Genomic DNA, 16522 nt, shown 5'->3' with positions numbered 1-16522 from the left:
AAGCACGTTTAGTAGCTAAGGGCTATACTCAAGTCAGTGGGATAGACTACTTTGATGTTTACTCACCGGTCTGTCATTTGGCAACGATAAGAATTCTTCTTGCTTTGGCTTCTATTGAGAAGTATGTTGTGCATCAAATGGATGTAAAAACGGCTTTCCTAAATGGAGACCTCACAGAGAAAATCTACATGAACCAACCTGAAGGGTTTGTCATGGAAGGTTTCGAGAACAGAGTTTGTAAGTTACACAAATCTTTGTATGGTCTTAAACAAGCACCTAAATTGTGGCATCAAAAATTTGACAAGGTAGTAAAGAGCTTTGGTTTTCAGACCAGTTACTCAGATAAATGCCTTTACTATCGTTCTGTGTCGAATAAGGTTGCGATTATTTGTTTGTATGTGGACGATATGTTGATTCTTGGTTCCGATCTCTCTGTAGTGAGTGACGTGAAAACCACTTTGGCTCAAGAATTCGATATGAAAGATCTTGGTGTGGTTGACACCATTCTTGGTATGAAAGTAAGTTTTGAAAGGCAAGGGATTACTCTTAGCCAAGCCCATTATATTGAAAAACTACTTTCTACATGGGGATACAGTGAGTGTAAACCGATTGAGACACCATTTGATTATACCAAGAAGCTGATCTCTAATGGAGGAGACAGTGTGAATCAATTAGATTATTCTAAACTGATTGGTAGTCTCATGTATGCTATGAGTTGCACTAGACCAGACATAGCCTTTACAGTTGGCATGCTGAGTCGTTTCACTAGTAATCCTGGCCATGAGCACTGGGATGCCCTTATGAGGCTGATGAGATACCTTAAGGGTACTCAAGGATATGCTCTATGTTATAATGGCCATCCTCCTATCCTGGAAGGGTATTCTGATGCATCATGGGGCTCAGAATTAGGAGACAGTAAATCTACCAGTGGTTATGTTTTTACACTGGGTGGAGCCGCTGTTGCTTGGAAGTCAAAGAAACAGACTTGTATTGCTCTGTCATCTATGGAATCGGAACTTTATGCTTTAGCTTCTACAGGAGATGAAGCAGAGTGGATAAGAGATCTGATCATGGACATTCCATTGACCCATTTAAAGATTAACTCTTTAAGTTTGTTCTGTGATAATCAAGCTACAATTACGATTGTGAAAAACTCACTCTTTAATGGTAAGAGGAGACATGTCAGGCTGAAACATGCCACGCTGAATTATCTTCTAGAACAAGGTATTATCACTTTGGTTGATGTGCGATCGAAGGATAATATGGCCGATGCTCTTACGAAGGGACTGAACAAAGATCGAATATTCAAAACTGTGGGGGAGATGGGGTTAAAGACTGTGTAGACGTGTCTTAACCTACATTCCTATTATTTTGAATTTTTTCGAATCTCCCTATCTTGGCCAAGATAAGCACTTGATATGTTTCAATGATGTTTACAGTTATCTTTATGTCATTCCACATTTGATGACATGTCCTTCTTGGGAAAGGTTGTTTCATTCCAAACTTGATGATACAGCTTACCTCAATTTGGATATGATGCCTGTAACATTCCAAATGGAAACATGGAATGGTTCTTTGTAAAGAAACTGTTTAGGTCTGGTTCTTGATTGAAACTTGACATTGATGCTTATTGATATTGATATTTATTTTTCAGCCATTATGAAATTGTACTAAGTTCTTCTGGTAGAACTAGATACTTTTAGTAAAATACACAAATGATTGGATTCATTTTTTAATGAAATTCATATTTGATAATTTACAGGAATTGGCGAAAATGGAGGAGATTGCCTCAATTTGGATCTTGATGAGGATGACTTACTTGATGAGTGAATCCTTATAGCGCAGTGGAACTATTATTTTCTTTTCCGTTGATTAAATAGTTCACCTACGTATAAGACTGCTTATGTTTGAGTTTAGATTATTTCTAAAACTCTTGGTTATTCTTTAAAGTATTTTGTTTTCAATTGGATTACAAATCTTTATTGATATGGTGATATGGGTGCTTCAATAATTTTGTTTGGACATCACATTATCTATCTATTGGATTGTGCTATATGTAGAACATATGAGGAGATTGTTGGGTACATATAATATAACCCATGTATGTTCTAATATAAGCCCAATAGGTAATGGACCAGGTGTAGTGGGCCCATTTGGGCTGGAGCCCATTAACCTCTCTTAACCCTAGTGTATCTCTATATATAGGGGCTGGAGGCAACAAACTTGGTATTCCAAACTAGATACCTTGGGTGTAATGCTTTAAGCATCCTGCTTAAACCCTAATAACCCTTACATTTATCACCCGGGACACCCATTTGCCAGTGTACTGTGCAATCAAAGCCTCTGGATTTTTCTGACATAAAGTACATGAGCCCCCTTTTTGCCATTGATACAGTGACGCTGGGTGTCCCTGGTGATGAAAAGGGGCGTAAATATCACTTCCCTTTCTCTTGGCAAACTTCCCTTGATATTTTTTTTCATACAATATTTCTCACTTTGGCACAGATTTAAAAAAATATGCCAAATTGAAGCCGTGTGGCACCTTTCGTTAAAATTCCACATGGTCGTCCTCTATATTATAGAGGATAAATAATATGAGTCCTATTCCAATTAAACTTGTTTGCCCTAAGAAGAGATATTGTGTTAGAAATTATAAAGATCCTAACCAACTGGGCATCTACTAATTTTAGGATGGTCATCCAATCAGACTTACCACCTCAAGATTTTCTTTCCTAACAACAAAATTAGAATTAAGATTTGCTAACATCCCATCTTAAACTTTTGACCTTATCCTAACCGTCCAAATGCATCAAAACGTGAGAGTGATCTTTCTTTACGAAGAGTCCCTCTTTATCTCCATCTTAATATCCTAGAAAATAGTAAGTTTGCTTTTAATTATGAGTTAAAGTCTTGAACATTTCACCCTTCTTGCAACATAAGATTCCAACTCAACCAATAACCAAAGACTTGTGGTTGTACATATCATGTACGATTTTAAATGTTTGCAACTCCACCGACATTAGATGGTTAGGATTAATTGACTTAAGATCCTAAGAAGTGGGCTCCCATTTTGTAATCACTTCTGCCTTGTGATATTCCCTCAAACACCATCACCATTCAGACCTCTCTACTGGGAATAAGCTGATGGAAGAAACATGAAGGCAGGAATTTAAAATAAAAATATAACAGACCACGTAAATTTCAGTACCAAAAGAACTTAAAAGAACTTGAAGAAAACTGAACAAACACCCAGTGTGCACCCGATAGCAGCAATAATGAGGAGGCATTTTAAATCCATAGTCTGGTGGTTTCTCAACTTCCACTTAATAAAGCATGTCTACAAACAGTTCTCAATCTAGAATCCATTGCATGTTTGATTTTAACATAGTGTTATAGCAATTCTGTAATATATATTTAAGAGTTAGATTTTTCGTTGGAAAACTGAGCATGCAATAGAAGAGCATAAAGAAGTCTTATGTAAAAGGATATGAGACAATGCAGAAAGAGGTTGATTTGGGATGTGGGTTATAACATAACCAAATAATTTTACAAAGGAGTGTAGAGGAGGAGTAAAACAAAGTGGGTACCTTGACGTTAAACTTGATTGCATCTGATATGGACTACAATTAAGTGGAAAAGAAAGGGTAATTGACAGCACCTGTGTCAACATTATCTAAGGTGGTTAACCTTAAGAATTAATCAATCTCTATTTAAAAGGTAGTTATGACTTACCAGGTACGAATTTTCAAGGATGGCGGGCTACAAGTAACTATGGGGTCCACTAAAGTCCACTCACTTCGGACACGATTCTAGGGGCACATTTTTTCCAATTTTTATTTCCTTGAATAAGATTTTCCAAAGGTTTGATCATGTCAATTCTAGGTAAAAATTATTTTAGCCAAAATCTTTCCAGAAAAATACGTTGGAAATTTTTACCTGAAAAACGGGGTCAACAAATCCTGAGAAAATGGTTCAGAGAAAAAAAGTTCCTGGAAAAAAATTTTCACGGTTCCAAAACATGCCCTTAAGCTTCTAAGGCCATGTGTGCTAATAATCATGTAAGTTTTTTCATGAAATATTAGCTTACCAAGTGTTGAGACTTGAGAGTGGGGTAGAATTCAGAGTGCATGACTCTCTCAAGATTTGGTAAGCTAATAATTCATGAAAAAAACTTTAATGGTTACCAAACATGGCCCAAGTAAAATAAAAAATTATCTACACTCATAAAGAAAGCCTTCACAAATTAGAGAGTGAGTCTAAAAGAGAATAACCCATATGATAAAATAACGGTTAGTCTATATTTGTGTGCTAAAAATATAGGGTCCAGATAAAAATCTCTTTTTATCTGGTGCAATTTCAATTGATATTGAATATTTCTCTCCCAGTCACTCCCTCTTTTCTCATTCTTCAGACATTTTATTCTGATATAAATTAACATGCCTCTCAGGATTTTTATCAAGCAAGTGGTCCATAAATAAATCAATGCGAGATGGGAAAGTTCAAGGACATGAGCAAATGAAAACTTCTGTGGCTTTATGCACTCCAGTTGGTTGGTTTCCCATTTTTTTAGTAGATAATATGGGATCAAACCTGCGACCGCAAGGTTGAGATGCAAAGCCTCAACCATTTAGCCGCACCAACCCCAATTGATTGGTTTCCTAAAGAAAATATTGATTGTTCATAGGAATTCAAATCAGTTTCTTTATTTTTTCATAGAAATTTCAGATCAATTTCTTTAATTCTTCTTTCCTATTTTCCAGTTATACAAGACAAAGCAATTTCAAGTTCTCTTTGGATATGGGTAATGCATAAATTACATTTCCATCCACTATGTTCACCTATACTAGGAATAATTGAAGGACCAATTTGGGTTCTCCTGTGGATGGTTGAAGTTTACCTCTTTTATTTAAACTCAACATGCAAGTCATTACAATGATGACCCATATCCACCGAAATGCTTAGCATTTTCACAAAATTAATTGTGTGACATCTTTTATTTGAATTTTTTACGTCCATTTCATGATCTCCATGTGAAAGAAAATTACTAAAATTGTTTCCTACTGAATTTATTGTAGGTGAATGGCTAGCATTCATTTGATGGGTCCTTTCATGGATAGGGTGTCCACCAAAAATCAGCTCCATTGGATCACCTTATGGTGTCCATTTGTAGGGTCAAAAATGGATAGATTTGTGGACACCCTATCTGTCCATTTTTGGCCCCACAAATGGACACCTTATGGTGATCCAATGGAGCTAATTTTTTGTAGACCTCCCATCCATGATGGGGCCTTCCAAATGAATGGTTTGGATCACCCTCAATGCCCCCAGTTTCTGTGATCGAGCGCAGGAACCATTTTCTCATATATATATATATATATATATATATATATATATATATATATATATATATAGAGGAAAGTGAAGCTACACCGCCGGCTTAAAATACAATGGGCCCACATTATTTTGGTGATCCAAAGAATTCATTTGATTGGCCCTCACATAGATAGGGTGTCCACCAAAAATCAGCTCCATAGGATCATCCCAACCCTACGATTTGTGGAGGCAAAAATGAACGTGTAAAAACCTTCACAAATTTGTCCATTTTTGCCTCCACAGTTTGAAGGGTTGGGATGATCCTATGGAGCTGATTTTTGGTGGACACCCTATCTATGTGAGGGCCAATCAAATGAATGGTTTGGATCAACAAAATAATGTGGGCCTATTGTATTTTAAGCCGGTGGTGTAGCTTCACTTTCCTCATATATATATATATATATATATATATATATATATATATATATATATATATATATATAGAGAGAGAGAGAGAGAGAGAGAGAGGAAACTATTGGTGAGCTTAAGTTCACCAAACTTATGGTGAGCTAGCTTGCCCAATCACATGGGTCCCACATTTTGGGGAGTGATCCAAACCATTCATTTGCAAGGCCTTATCATAGATAGGGGGTGTACCAAAAATCAGCTCCATAGGATCATCCTAACCCCTCCATTTGTGGAGGACAAAAATGGGGCAGATTTGTGTCTGTCCATTTTTGTCCTCCACAAATGGAGGGGCTAGGATGATCCTACGGAGCTGATTTTTGGTACACCCCCCATCTATGTAAGGGACTTTCAAATGAATGGTTTGGATCATCCTAACAAAGTGGGTCCCCATGTGATTGGGCAAGCTAGCTCACCATAAGTTTGGTGAGCTTAAGCTCACGAACAGTTTCCTCATATATATATATATATATATATATATATATATATATATATATATATATATATAGAGGAAACTGTTGGTGCGCTTAAGCTCACCAAACTTATGGTGAGCTTAAGCGCCCAATCACATGGGGGCCCACTTTGTTAGGATGATCCAAAGCATTCATTTTAAAGTCCCTTACATAGATGGGGGGTGTACCAAAAATCAGCTCCATAGGATCATCCTAACCCCTCCATTTGTGGAGGACAAAAATGGACAGACACAAATCTGCCCATTTTTTGTCCTCTACAAATGGAGGGGTTAGGATGATCCTATGGAGCTGATTTTTGGTACACCCCCTATCTATCATACGGCCTTGCAAATGAATGGTTTGGATCACCACATGTGATTGGGGAGCCATGTGATTGGGGAGCTTAAGCGCACCATAGGTTTGGTGCGCTTAAGCTCACCAACAGTTTCCTCATATATATATATATATATATATATATATATATATATATATATATATATATATATACGCAGATAAGCTTATTCGCGCTCGACTGCAGAAACAGGGGTGGGCCACATTTGGCGGGTCCAAAGCATTCATTTGATGGGCCCTTTCATGGATAGGGTGTCCACCAAAAATCAGCACTATCGGATCACCATAGGGTGTCCATTTGTGGGGCAAAAAATAGGCAGATTTGTGGACAAACAGTATTTGTCCATTTTTTGCCCCACAAATGGACACCCAAAGATGGTCCAATGGAGCTGATTTTTTGTGCACTCCCCATCCATAATGGGGCATGTCAAATGAATGCTTAGGATCCCCCCCTAATGTGGCCCCACCCCCCTTTACAACACTCGAGCGCAAATAAGCTATATGGGCTCGAGCGCAGGAACCCTTCTCTCTCTCTCTCTCTCTCTCTCTCTATATATATATATATATATATATATATATCTACTATTATATGGCAGAAGAGAATGAGAGAATTTTGTCCATTTAACACGTCAATGTGGATGATTTTTACCCTTTTTTGCCCTCCCCACATATCTGTACATACTATCTATGTGAGGGTAAAAAATGTATGAATGTTCGGAATTATTTGCAAAATCTGTGGCATTAACACCTCGCTGGTAATTTTGAATCTTGATTTGCTAGCCACCCTCTCCAAACACTATATGTCTCGCCCATCCTTTGCAATTGTATGTATTCAGTGATTTGTCTTATTAGATGTGATGAAAAACTGCATGGAAATACTATTTCTTAAAAGGTTGCTAGCAATAATAGGTAAAGAAAGAAGCTAGCAAATAATAATCATTACGTAGTAAAGTTTGGGAGGGAAATTACGGACAACGGGTACCTGGATATGACAATTATGGAAAAAACTACAAAGATGAGGTATCAAAATATGACAATTACGAAAAAACTACTTTTCCTTATTAATTTTTTGAGCATATTACGAATTCCGCACACCTGTAAAAATATTTACAAATTCCGGGCACCTTCAGACGAACAACAGATTATGGAAACCTTTATAGATTGGAGGGTGTGGACCCCGATCCGAGAGAGGCGGGGGACGAGCCCCCAGAAGTCTCTGGATCATCCACGTGAAGGAGAACTCTACCAAGGAACTCTCAAAAAAGTGTCTCACAGCATGAGTGGCAATGTAAAGTGAGATACCTCTCGATTCTGGGACTAGCCCGGATTCGAGACGTACCTTAAACAAAGAAGAGTCTCCATCCAAGGAAGTCGGCCCTGGATCCCATACTATGCTCTGTTGCAATGGATTACCAGAGATACAAAAGGTTCATGCCTGGTTACGAATTTGGAAGGTCCGAAGAGCACCTCATTCACCCAAGTGCAAGCACCTGGTTGGGTGAAAGCACCTGATCTCTTATGCCATTTATTTATTGATTTTGAAGAGTTTTGGGCAAAAATCATGTGAAATGGGAACATATATCTCCGAGAAGACGTCTATATAATCATGCATGTCTCGGAGATGGATAATAATCACACACAAAAGAAATGAAAGAAATGTCACCTAAGAATAGCTAGGTTTTGAGTGTCATGCCTAATTTGTCTCTAAGTTCTGATGGGCACACACATGCATCCTACAGCTAAAGGTATAAAGTCTGTACATGAAAGTAAGAAAACACAGCAAAACACACAGCACAACTTGACTCCACACACGACTCGACACGACAAACCCTAGACTCTAATGTGATACTTGACTCGGACCAAGATGGCCATCCATCCCGGCTGCTCTACGTATCCCGGCCTTGGGAAGAATCAGAGTCGACGTAGTTTTGTGACCTATTCTAAACTACGATGCCTAACCATCTAAGACCGCTATCTTAGACTCGATCAACTAGTTCTGAAACAGACTCTCTTAACTACTCTCCTAATGATTCGTGACTTTTGAGAATGTTTTTTATATTTTGAAGTGTTTTTGTTGTTTTGAAGTGTTTTTGTTGTTTTTGAATTTTCAAGTTTCTAACTGTTTTTGAGTTTTGACTCAAGACGACAAAATCCTATCATCATAAGTGTAGGACAGACTCCCGATATCCCGAAAAGGTTGGACAGAATCCTATACTTTACGAGGGGATAGACAGAATCTCGACTCTGCAAGGGTTGGACAGAATCATATACCTTGCAAGGGTTGGATAGAATCACGTGACTTGATGAGAGGTTGGACAGAATCTCGACTCTGCAAGGGTTGGACAGAATCCTATGCCTTGCAAGGGTTGGATAGAATCACGTGACTTGATGAGAGGTTGGACAGAATCCTAGCCCCGATAAAGATAAGACTGACTCCTAAACTGAAGGACCGACTCCTATGCTAAAGACTGACTCTCTAACTAATGACAGACTCTTATGGTAAAGGACTGACTCCTAGACTAGTAACTCTAAGAGATGGATGCTAATGAGACTGGGCAAGTCTCATAGAAGAAGGAGAGACAAACAAAGATGCTAGCGAGACAAGGCAAGTCCCCTAGACACAAAAAATGGCTCCAAGTAACCTTATCATTGCCCTAGCAATGATAAATGGGGGTTAGGCGACTAAGAGACTAAGTTAGTCTTCTACTAGTAGGGGAGACAACTTGTTGTGAGACTTGGATAGTCTCCTATGGAAGTGAATCTCTAATGAGACAAAGCCTGTCTCTAAAAGGGTTGGGCTCTAGATGACTCTTTCATTGCCCTTGCAATGATAGAAGGAATCTTATATCTAAAAGAGTACATATCTAAAAGACTGGGCAAGTCTTTTAAATAAAAAGAGGTGAGTGCTATTTGGACGGAGCAAGTCCCCTAAGGATGGGCTTGGGCTAATACCTTCATCGCCGACTAGGTTAAGCATGAATCAAGCATCAAAAGCACACATTTGCATTCTACATGGAAGCTGAACATTTGTATTTAAAATTACACTATCCAAATGGAAAAACTAGAAAAAGTGATACACATCAAAGTTATAGGGGACACATCAGAAACAAATTGATTAGTTATGCACTTCGGCCGGTTCTAGCCGGAAGCGGCCGAAAAATGACCATCTCCGGACAAATCTCAGATTTCAATTCTGCAGTTTTGCTTTTCAAAAGTTCTGATTTGATTTTGCAAAACAGAGGATCAAAAATACATTTTCAAGAAACGTGTTCAACTACAACATTTTAGAAAATTGATCAAATAAACTTTTCTCAGTTGATAATTTTGTCTGGATCTTGCCGGAAGTGGCCGGAAAATAGCCATTTTTCATCAAGTCCAAATCTGGAAATGTAGTTTTTTTGGCTGATATCTTAAAAGTAGCATTACTTTTTCATTTTTCATCTTTACGAAGCTCGGAAGATGTCAAATCGAAGATCTCAGAAAACTCTACAACTTCCGTGTGTATCACTATTACTAGATCTTACCGTATTTTAGTAAAAATTTTAAAATAAAATTTGGACAGCATGTAATTCAACACAATTTCATGACATTTAACATCAATACTTCATTTAAACACAAGATTTATGGGATTTTGACACAAATATATGATAATACATGCTGATTAGGTTTAGATCTAACCATATTAGTTTCAGTTTTGAAGATCTTTAAGAAATTTTCACAAAAACACACATAGATTACCATTTTGCACCGAATTTTGAGCTAAAATCTTAAAACGACCATAACTTCTTCGTTTCTTGGTCAATTTTGGGCATTTATACGCCAAATCGAAGATCTCAATGAGAACTACACATTTAGAGAGAAATTTTCACAAATTCCAATCGAAAATTGATGAAATGACTAAAACGAGGCTGGACGGCACTTAGTTTTGTCATTTTTACATCGAAATTCAACTATAACTCAAAAATTGAGGTGAATTACTTTAGATCTTCAAATGAGACATGTTTTTAAACATATTTTGGTAGATTTTAACCCTAGGTTGCTAGATCTAACCATTTTTAAGCATTTTCGACTTAGATTTCTCATTTTAGGCTAGATTTTCAAAGAAAACTCAAAATATACTAAACTTGTGCTCTTCTCTTGGATCTCTCCTTGAAGTTTCTTTCTCTCTCTAGATCTCATTTATTTCTCTAGATCTCCTTCTTTCTCTCTCTAGATCTCCTACTTTCTCTCTCTAGATCTCATTTTAGATCTTCTTCTCTCTCTCTAGATCTCTTTCTTTTTCTAGAATTCTCTCTCTCTAGAAAGCTCTCTCTCTAGAATCTTCTCTCTCTAGAAAGCTCCATCTCTCCATCTCTCTAAAATTAGATTAAGAGCCCCTAATTTTTTTAAATGAGAGCCCAAATACTCTATTTATAGAGTTTTTCCTTAATTTTTGTCCCCCATTAGTTTATAGGACAACCCATTTTTAAAAATTTTGCTTTCGTTTTGGTTGCAAAAGGGTGGCCATTTGAAAAAAAGTTTAATGAAAAATTAACTAAAAGAAAATTTTCACCCTTATTCATTTATATGTTGTATTTTAACTAAATGATGGGTATTTTTAAATAAAACTCTTCATGGGCGACATTACAGAGATAATGCACCCCCCTTTCTGCTCTAGTGTAAAAACTGGCTGCCTTACAGGATATTTCACTCCCCTTTCACACTACAATTCTAATTCAGCTCGTCTTATTAGGCATTTTTGCTCGGATTTTGATGAAATTTTGCAGGGACATAGTTGGGACCCTAACCTATGCTATGGTGAAATTTGAGGCCCTAATTCCTTGATTTGAATGATTTTCTATTTAAACAAAGAGGTTTATGGCACGGTCAAAATGGGGTGTCTACAGAGGGCTAGGATCAGCCTATGGAAATGATTTTACAGGCACAACCTATTGATGTTGTGTTCCATCACATGGACGGTTTGGATCAACCTATGATGTGGTCCGTACAGTTCTTTGTCGGCCCATGCATTGCACGGGGTTTTTTACTTATATATATATATATATATATATATATATATATATATATATATATGAGGAAAGGGTTCCTGCTAGCTAAGCTTAGCTGCTAACGTTAGCTTAAACAAGGTCGGGCCCACATTGTTGGGGGGATTCAAAGCATTCATTTGGAAGGCACTTTCATGGATAGGGTGTCCACCAAAAATTAGCTCCATTGGATCATCTTAAGCTGTCTATTTGTGGGGTGAAAATGGACAGATTAGTGGACAAACAGTATCTGTCCATTTTCACCCCCGCAAATGGACATCCTATGATGTTCCAATGAAGCTGATTTTTGGTACACACCCCATCCATGATGAGGCCTTTCAAATGAATGCTTAGGATCACCCCAACAATGTGGCCCCACCCTTGTTTTATGCTAACATTAGCAGCTAAGCTAGCTACTAACGTTACTAGGAAGCCTTTCCTCTCTCTCTCTCTCTCACTATATATATATATATATATATATATATATATATATAAGTAAACAGTTCCTGCGCTCAAGCTCAGATAGCATATCTACGGTCGGGTGCAGGAAACAAGGGTGGGCCCACATTTTTTGGGTGATCCTAACCATTCATTTGAAAGGCCCCATCATGGATGGGGTGTGTACCAAAACTCAGCTCCACTGGATCATATATATATATGAGAATAGAGTTCCTAAGGTGTCACCTCATATAGCTTATATGAGGTGGCGCTCACAAAACATAAGGGACCCACATTTTTGGGGTGATCCAACCCACTCATTTGAAAGGCCCTTAGATGGATATGGTGCCTACAAAAAATCAGGTCCATAGGATCATCCTAACCCTTCCATTTATGGAGGTTAAAAATAGGCAAATTTATGGAGGTTTATACCCATCCATTTCAACCTCCACAAATGGAAGGGTTAGGATGATCATATGAAGTTCATTTTTTGGGCACACCCTATCTATGTGAGGGCCTATCAAATAAATGCTTTGGATCATCCAAACAAAGTAGGCCCCTTATGTTTTTAAGCGCCACCTCATATAAGCTATATGAGGTGACACCTTAGGAACTCTATTCTCTCTCTCTCTCTCTCTCTCTATATATATATATATATATATATAGAGAGAGAGAGAGAGAGAGAGAAAAGGGTTCCTGCGCTCGAGCGCAGATAGCTTATCTACGCTCGAGTGCTGGAAACAAAGGTGGGGTCACATTGATGGGTTGATTCTAAGCATTCATTTGAAAGGACTCATCATGGATGAGGTGTGTACCAAAAATCAGCTTCATTGGATCAGCATAGGGTGTCCATTTGTGGGGTTTAAAATGGATAGATACTGTTTGTCCACTAATCTGGCCATTTTTCCACCCCACAAATGGACACCTTAAGCTGATCCAATGGAGCTGATTTTTGGTGGACACCATATCCATGAAGGGCCCATCAATTGAATGCTTTGGATCCCCCTCCCAATGTGGCCCCACCCCTGTTTTATTGCTCGAGAGCAGATAAGCTTATCTGCGCTCGAGCACAGACCCACATTCCTCATATATATATATATATATATATATATATATATATAGAGAGAGAGAGAGAGAGAGGAAAATGATTGTGAGCTTGAAGCTCATATAGCTTATATGAGCTTGAGGGCCCAAACACATGGGCCCACATTTTTTTGTGGTGATCCAAACCATTCACTTGCAAGGCCCCATCATAGATAGGGTGTGAATAAAAAATCAGCTCCATTGGATCATCCTAACCCCTCCAAAAGCGGAGGGCAAAAATGGGCAGATTTGTGGCAAATGGAGTCTGTCCATTTTGCCCTCCACTTTTGGATGGGTTAGGATGATCCTATGGAGCTGATTTTTTGTACACACCCTATCTATGTAAGGGCCTTTCAAATGAATGCTTTGGATCATCCTAATAATGTGGGCCCAAATGTGTTTGGGCCTTCAAGCTCATATAAGTTATATGAGCTTCAAGCTCACAATCATTTTCCTCATATATATATATATAGAGGAAAGTGAAGCTACACCACCGGTGTAGCTAACTTAGCTACACCGCCGGCTTAAAATACAATGGGCCCACATTGTTTTGGTGATCCAAACCATTCATTTGATTGGCCCTCACATAGATAGGGTGTCCACCAAAAATCAGCTCCATAGGATCATCCCAACCCTTCAAACTGTGGAGGTAAAAATGGACAAATTTGTGAAGGTTTTTACACGTTCATTTTTGCCTCCACAAATCGTAGGGTTGGGATGATCCTATGGAGCTGATTTTTGGTGGACACCCTAACTTAGCTACACCGCCGGCTTAAAATACAATGGGCCCACATTGTTTTGGTGATCAATATATATATATATGAGGAAAGTGATGCTACACCGACGGCTTAAAATACAATGGGCCCACATTGTTTTGGTGATCAAAACCATTCATTTGATTGGCCCTCACATAGATAGGGTGTCCACGAAAAATCAGCTCCATAGGATCATCCCAACCCTTCAAACTGTGGAGGCAAAAATGGACAAATTTGTGAAGGTTTTTACACGTTCATTTTTGCCTCCACAAATCGTAGGGTTGGGATGATCCTATGGAGCTGATTTTTGGTGGACACCCTATCTATGTGAGGGCCAATCAAATGAATTCTTTGGATCATCAAAACAATGTGGGCCCATTGTATTTTAAGCCGGCGGTGTAGCTTCACTTTCCTCTATATATATATATATATATATATATATGTGAGAAAAGGGCTCCTACACACGTGTGTTAGAAAGGGTTCCTACACACGTGTGCAGGTAAGCCTACCTGCACACAAGTGCAGGAAGAGCGTGGGGTCGCACATTTTTTGGGGGTCCAAAGCATTCACTTGGAAGGCCCTTCCATGGATAAGGTGTGGCCCAAAAATCAGCCCCATTGGATTATCCTTACCGTGCCATTTGTGGAGGGGAAAAATGGGCAGAAACATGGACACACAATGTCTGTCCATCCTCCCCCCCCCCCCCCACACGTTTGATTGGGTTAGGTCGATCCAATGAGGCTGATTTTTGGGCCACACCCTATCCATGGAAGAGCCTTCCAAATGAATGGTTTTGATCCCTCAAAAAATGTGTCCCCCACCCTGTTTATGCACTCATGTGCAGATAACTTACCTGCACACATGTGCAAGAACCCTTTCCTCATATATATATATATATATATATATATATATATATATATATATATATATATATATATATATATATAGAGAGAGAGAGAGAGAGAGGGAGAGAGAGAGGAAAATGATTGTGAGCTTGAAGCTCATATAGCTTATATGAGCTTGAGGGCCCAAACACAGGGGTCCCACATTTTTTGTGGTGATCCAAACCATTCATTTGCAAGGCCCCATCATAGATATGGTGTGTACCAAAAATCAGCTCTATTGGATCATCCTAACCCGTCCAAAAGAGGGCAAAAATGGGCAGATTTGTGGCAAACAGTGTCTGTCCATTTTTTGTACATAGCCCATCTATGTAAGGGCCTTTCAAATGAATGCTTTGGATCATCCTAACAATGTGGGCCCACATGTGTTTGGGCCCTCAAGCTCATATAAGCTATATTAGCTTCAAGCTCACAATCATTTTCCTCATATATATATATATATATATATATATATATATATATATATATAATGGGACACCCGTGCGATGCACGGGGCGCCACAAAGATCAATAATATAAAAGAAATTAATTAATCTCAAGCACTAATCTGATAAGTGTTGGAGAAATAATTTGTATCTGTTGGAAAGAAAAAATAGTAACCAGTTTGCTTCAAGGCGCGAAATCGCTTTCCTTAAGACAGATTTCGCCCCCACTAGAAGTGTGCAAAAGGGATCCGCGAACTGCCTCCAAGATACAATGAAGCCAGTAGGAATGTCCTACTAATTTGACGACGCTATGCACAAGCGGAGTCAAATCCGAAATGCCCTTAGAATCTTACAAGCCTGAGAGAATCAGTCTAATTTCTGTTACTGCAGTATAACAGTAATTAGATAAACAATAAGAAAATAGTTTAGTAAAATGAATTTTGGTGGGAGCAAGAAAGAGAGTATAATGCACTGGAAGCCTTAAGAATTTTTTCAGAAATGGGTAAATTCGATTCTATCTTGAAATGGCTGGGTTCTGCAACTTTTATAGAGCCTCTAGTGACTTTTCAGTGTGAAAAGCACCCCTGTATAGAGTCTTCTAGAGAGACTGTTGGGATATTTAAATTCCCGTCCTCCCATCTAACCGTTAGATGATCCATCTATGGTACAGATCGCACCCCTTAGATCCTTGACCGTTGGGGAAGGGACACAACCCAATGGATCGCACCCACTGACCGTTGGAGCACTGGGCCCGCTGGGCCGACCGATGTGCTCGAATCAAAGCCCAACCCAATCGAACTATTCGACACTGGGCTTGGGCTTGATGGGCCTATGAACTATTCGGCCCACCCACTAGACCGATCCACAATCGTCTAGATCCAATGGTCCAGATCAAATCTGGAAAAATTAAAGGCTCCAATCGCTCCTCGCTACGATGCGGCGTGCGAAGTGCAAAGTGCGCCTAAAAAAGCGTCATTAAAGCGCCCTATAGCCCATTGCCCACGCCGCGCGTGCGTGTGCGAGTGCGCGTGCGCGGACGGTGCGTTGCACCGTCCCGCGGTTCGACCCACGGCTAAGACCCCATGTGCACATAAACAAATAAGAAGAAAGAGTGAAGCTTTATAAGCTCAACTCTTTCTTTCTTACGAGTCGGTACGGGACTATCTTTTCCCTCTACTTTACACTATTCTCTTTCTCTTGCAAAAAGTAACTATTTCCAAAGAAAAGTTTTTCCTTTTCCAAAACACACTTAAAGAAAATATTTTCCAAAAATTGTTTTGACCAAAAACACTTGATTTTGAAAAATCTTTAACAA

This window comes from Tasmannia lanceolata, unplaced genomic scaffold (assembly GCF_043159265.1).
Source record: "Tasmannia lanceolata isolate RefF3 unplaced genomic scaffold, GAP_Taslan_0.1 ptg000011l, whole genome shotgun sequence".
In the NCBI taxonomy this organism is placed as follows: domain Eukaryota; kingdom Viridiplantae; phylum Streptophyta; class Magnoliopsida; order Canellales; family Winteraceae; genus Tasmannia; species Tasmannia lanceolata.
Note: the sequence above shows the minus strand (reverse complement) of the source record.